Source organism: Lucilia cuprina, chromosome 3 (genome assembly GCF_022045245.1).
Source record: "Lucilia cuprina isolate Lc7/37 chromosome 3, ASM2204524v1, whole genome shotgun sequence".
NCBI classification, from domain to species: Eukaryota; Metazoa; Arthropoda; class Insecta; order Diptera; family Calliphoridae; genus Lucilia; species Lucilia cuprina.
This window is the reverse complement of record NC_060951.1, coordinates 49866639-49872638: the sequence shown is the minus strand read 5'-3', so window position 1 is coordinate 49872638 and position 6000 is coordinate 49866639. Positions and strand designations below refer to the sequence as shown.

General features: G+C 24.4%; 1 protein-coding gene across 2 annotated transcripts in view; it reads left to right on the top strand.

Annotated features, from left to right (window-relative positions):
• The window catches only part of LOC111674888 (carbonic anhydrase-related protein 10), a 176154-nt gene that overhangs the window by 72412 nt on the left and 97742 nt on the right, over positions 1 to 6000 (top strand). The gene's annotated exons all lie outside the window — the stretch shown is intronic.

The window sequence follows — 6000 nt, the reverse complement described above, 5'->3', positions numbered from 1 at the left end:
TAGACTAGACTATAGACTAGACTATAGACTAGACTATAGACTAGACTATAGACTAGACTATAGATTAGACTATAGACTAGACTATAGACTAGACAATAGACTAGACTAGACTATGGTCTATATACTAGTCTATACACTGGACTGTAGGCGGGATTTAGAACAGTGGATTTTACTAGACTATAGACAAGACCATGTACTGTACTATATACCAGATTTCAGACAGAATTATAAACTATAGATATAAAAGATAAATTTTAAACCCAGCTTGTGAAAATTTAATATTTCCAAAGTTATAAATAAATTTTGGTTTTAAAATTTCTTACAAACATCAACTTCATTCACCTTGAACATCACAGCTTCCATAACACTATAATACAATTCATTGCTAAAGAGTAAATAAATCCCTTCTCAAAATATTTACTAATCCCAAACTAGACGATTTAATCATTTGTATCAATTCACCGGAAATTGATTTTTTCATGCCGAACACCACAACCAAACTATATTTTTATATTATTTCCTCACCGCACCATTGGAAAAGTCTCGAAAATAAATGTGGAAAAAAGACGTAGTAAACGTAAAGAAAAGGTCAACAAAAGAAAGTGAAAAGGATTTAAAGTCTCAGATTGATATGCACGATTGCAGTTGACAAAAAGAATCCAAAAAAGTGAAAAAAGAATTAAGGAAAAATGTTGACGTGACTATAAAGACTTCAGGTGGTAAAAAGTGAAAAACGTTGTAGTTTCAAAAAAAGTAATAAAATAACTCTTCACCAATTTTAAAGCAGTCACTAAGTACGTTTATTTTAAAGATTAAGCTATTGTAAAAATACAATTTAAAGCACAAAATATATGAAAAATTTTATGTAATTCGTGCTGAAGTTAAAGATTAAAAAAACCGACATTAAGACCTTAAAATGGCAATTTAAGAAATGTTATTTTTTATGTGGTTCAGAAAAAGTCTGAGACTTTATACTTTTTTTTAGAAAATTGTTTCTAAAGTTAGGAAATGAACAAAAACACACCCTTTTTATTTGTGTTCTTTAAAAAGAACATTTTAGTTTTTGTTTTAGCTTGATGTGCTATTTAGTTAGTAGTTGTCGTCGTAAACTTACTTGTGATTACTTGTATGCATTATGACGTTAAGTACTTGTCATTTTTTCAACATTTTGTATTTTCTTTGTGAAATTTGTGCATGTTTGTTGTTTTTTATTTGTGAGACAAGCCCTCTGTCGTGAACAGAGGCAATTGGGAGTATAAATTTAGCTAATAGAATATTTTTTTCCGATTTTTTTTAATAAAAGAAAAAAGGAAATTTTTATATAATATTTTCTATAGAATTTAATTACAGAATTTCTGTGGAAAAAAAACTTAATCAAAAGTTTTTTAAAGATAAAAATTATAGAAAATATTCTATAGAAAGGAATTTTTTTGAATATTTCTATAAAAAGAAAATTATCATCCAATTTTGATATAAAAGAGGAATTTTTATTAAAATTATTAAACATTTCTACAGAAAGAAAATTTATCGAAAATTTTCTATAGAAGGAAAATTTATCAAAAATTCTCTATAGAAAGAAAATTATTGAAAATTTTAATATAAAAATTTATCGAATATTTTCTCTAGAAAAAAATTCATCGGATAATTTTTATAGAATGAAAATTTATCGAATATTTTTGCTATAAAAAAAGGAATTTTGTTAAATATTTTCTATAGAAAGGAAATTTTTTTAAATATTTTCTATAAAAATTTCCTATAAAAAGGTAATTTTTATCGAACATTTTCTTTAGAGGAAGTTTATCGTAAATTATTTATAAAAAGGACATTTTCTATTCAAATTCTATAAAAATTTTAAAAAAGGAAATTTATCCAATTTTGTTTAAAAAATATTCATACAAAATTTTCTATAGAAAGATAAAATTTGTCAAACATTACCTAAAGAATGACATGATAGATAAATAAAAGGTATGTGTATTGAATATTTTCTATAAAAGGGGAAAATTATAGAATATTTTGAATACAAAAATATTTATCGAAAATTTTCATTACAAAGAAAATTTATTGCATATTTCTTTTTAATAAATGAATTTAATAAATAAAATTGTCTATTTTTTGCAGTCTATCCACTTGCAGCAGCAAGTGGATTAGACCAGCTCCAAACACCAAAAGTGCACCAGCTCCAACCAGGTAAAAATCGAGGAAGTAAACACCTTTAAAGAAATAGTTTATCTATAAAAAGAGAATTTTCTTTAAAAAAGAAAATTTAAGGACTCTTACGTAAACATACATATGAAAAGATAATTCTCTGAGAATTTATGAAATCATTTTAACAAAATGCTATAATTTCACTCTGAATTGTATGTCTTTGTCTAGTATTATAAGTACGTATTGTAATATGTTAACACATGCAGGTAAGTGTGTTTGATCTTTATGTATTTTTGCATATGTCTCTTCCGACTTTTTGCTGGGTCGTCATAAACATAAATATTATATATTTATAAATTTTATAAATGTAAGACACAGATATTTACAAATATACCTACATACACATGTGTATGTAAGTATTCTCCGACATTAACAGACATTAATATGTGTACGTGAGTAAATCCTTGTTAAGTGACATTTCACACATTGTGCGTGTGAAAGTGATTTTTATGTTGTCAAAAAAAATATATATATAAAACAGGAAAGAAACCTCAAAGCAAATAGCATTCACTTTAACCGTTAAAAACATTATTCAACGAAGTTGAAATACCTTAAAATAACATGAGAGAATGTTCTAAGAGAATTAGTTCAGAGATCACAAAGTATTATCTTTTTACTTACCGATAACTTACAATAATAATTTTTGTCGAATCTTTGTATTCCAAAATATAAAATTTTCCTGTTACAACAATAATCAAAATTACCAGATATACGACTGGCTATAGGGTACATTTATCAACTGTAAGAAAGTCTTTATATTTTGTTAAAATGTGCGTGATTGTCATGTTTTACTTCCTTTGCTTGGTAATTTTGTTTTTTTTTTATTATAAACCTTGTTAGTACTTAATGGCTCTTAACCGCTTAATGATTTTATTTTTATACACTAGAGACTCCTAACATAAGAGTACAGGAACGTAAACACTGTGACATTTCAATCAAGTTCTACGAATTTTTTGCTTAACGCTATCTAAAATACAACAATTAGTAATGAAAGGTTTCATAAATTATGGGAGGGAAATGTCAAAGTTTTAGTGTAAAATTTTTTGATATACACATTTGTAAATAGGGGAATTAGTGCCTTCCCCACATTCGATGACGTTTCTGTTTTTTGTCTCTTTGTGGATTTCTAAATTAACACAAGTTATTCTCTAATCATTTACCTTGTTGGCAATTAAAAGCTGTTATTTATTTCATTTGCTCTTAACCTCCCCCTCTAAAAAAACTTAATTAATTCATTAGACCATTGTAATGGAATAAAACACATTTTTATGTTGCTACCAGACCTTTACTAGACTTAATATTAAAATTATATTTAATAAATGTGTTTAAAGGAATGTAATATGCTGCTGGTATGCATAAGTATGAATAAGAAGTGCAACAATACTTAAATCCGAACAAACCCCTTAAAATCTTTCAGCTTCGCACAATTACGTGTATTTAACTAAATATTTTAAGACTGGTCAAGTTTTACAAAATGCTTCTTTTAACATTTTTATTAAATTTTCTTTTGTAGAAAATGTTTCTTTGAAGAAAACCTTTGCAATATTTTTTTCATAGAAAAAATCTTTTAAATTTTCCTTTGAAGATTTTTGAAAAATTTTCTATTTGAGAGAACAATTTTGATAAATTAGCTTTTACAGAACACATTTGTAAATTCTCTTAAATAAAAAATGTAAGAAGACTTTTATACGCTTTCTTTTATTAAAAATGTTTGATTAATTCCCCGTTATAAAAAATTTTAATAAATTTTATTTTATAGAAAATTTTTGATAAATTATCTGTTATAAATTATTTGCAATAAATGTTCTTATGAAATTTGCTTCTATATAAAACTAATATTTTCAAGAAATTATTGATAAATATAATTTTATAAAACATTTTTAATAAACAATCTTTTACAGAACATTTTTTAACAGAACATATTTAATAAATTTTCTTATATAAAACTTTTTTGATCTATTTTCGATAAAACAAATAAAATAAATTCGAATAAATTTTATAAAAATATTTATAATTTTCGATAAGTTTTTCTTTTTATTGCAATTTATCTATAAATTTTTCTTTTTGTGGAAAAATTGGAAAAGATTTAAATATTATAGAAAATGTTCGATAATATTGTCCTTTTATAGAAATAGTTATATTTTTCTTTTTACAGGAAATTTTCGGCAAATTTTTCTTTTATTATTTTCCTTTTTTTTACAAAAATATTTTTTTCTAGAAAATGTTGTTGATAAATATATTTTTATAAAATATTTTTAATAAATAATCTTTCACAAAACATTTTTAATCAATTTTCTCTTACAGAATATTTTTTAACAGAATATATTTCATAAATTTTCTTATATGTGATATTTTTGAACTATTTTCTATAAAATTTTCTTTTTAATGATATTTTTAATAATTTTTAATTTTTTTTTTAAATTTTTCGATAAATTATTTTTATACCAAATTTTTGAAAAATGTATTTTTTATAAACAATATTTATAATTTTCGAAAAGTTTTTTATTTTTATTGTAAATTATCAATAATTTTTTATTTTTGTTGAAAAATTGGAAAAAATTCAACTATTATAGAAAATGTTCGATCAAATGTCTTTTTATAGAAATAGATTTTTTTCTTTTTACAGAAAATTTTCGGCAAATTTTTCTTTTTATATTTTCTTTTTTTTTTTTGTTAAAAATAAATGTTTCTAGAAAATATTTCTTTTTTAGGAAAATGTTAAATTAGCGTTTTATAAAGAAGTGCTTTCAGTTTATATATTAGAAGATACAAATATTTTGTAATTGCTTTTGTGGTCACACAATTTATATAATTATTACCCAAGCAGTCTCTTTAGATCTTAATTTTAGTGCTTGCAAATAATATCTAAAAACAATACATTTACAACCAATAAATTTCTCACAATTTCCTTCTTTAAAGACTCTTTTGCCAGCCAGTCCATTATTTATTCAAGTAATTTGAACAATTTTATCTTTGCCATACTACTTGTATTGATTTCCATTAGACAATTTCAACAATAGCAATAATTTACCATAATAAAATAAACGTATTTCATTTTGGCTTATAGGCAAATTCAGTTGACTTCTAAAATACAATTTCATGAATGGATAAATGGCTGCTACGTTGGTTGGTGGATGGTAGAAAAAGTACATTTATTTATTGATGTATTTTTCCCTAGTTGAATGATACTCATCCTAAAGTGCTGCTGTTGCTGAAATCGAAACGACCAAGAGACATTTTATTTATATAAAATAATATTGCCGTGTTCTATTGTGGTTGTATGTTAAAGTTTTCATCAATACGTTTCATTTCCGTTTTCAATTTTGTGTTATTTGAACATTTTCTCCAATACATGGATTCGTTTTGCAATATTGTAATTTTCAATTTCTGCTATCTCTCTCTGTGTATATATAATTTAGTGAATTTCTGTTTTGTACGACAACTACCTTCTATCAACACTGTTACCCATTTTGTCTGGAATTGTTGGTAAATGTAGCAACAGTGGGAGTAGGTATATCTTGCTAGCTGTAATAGTATAAGCTAAAACACCTAAAAATCTAATTCAATATTCCAATTGTAACTCAATATAATGCACACTTTGAACTGCAATGAGCCAGAATAAATTCAATATCCTTTTCACGTTATTCATTCTACATGCAATTGTGTGGATGGCAACTGATACCAGATGGAGGTGATGACGATGGTCATGATGGCGGCAATCATGATAGTGTTAAAAATTTAAGTATATTTATTTATGTATGTCTATATATTTTTGTTATATTTGCTTGAAAAATT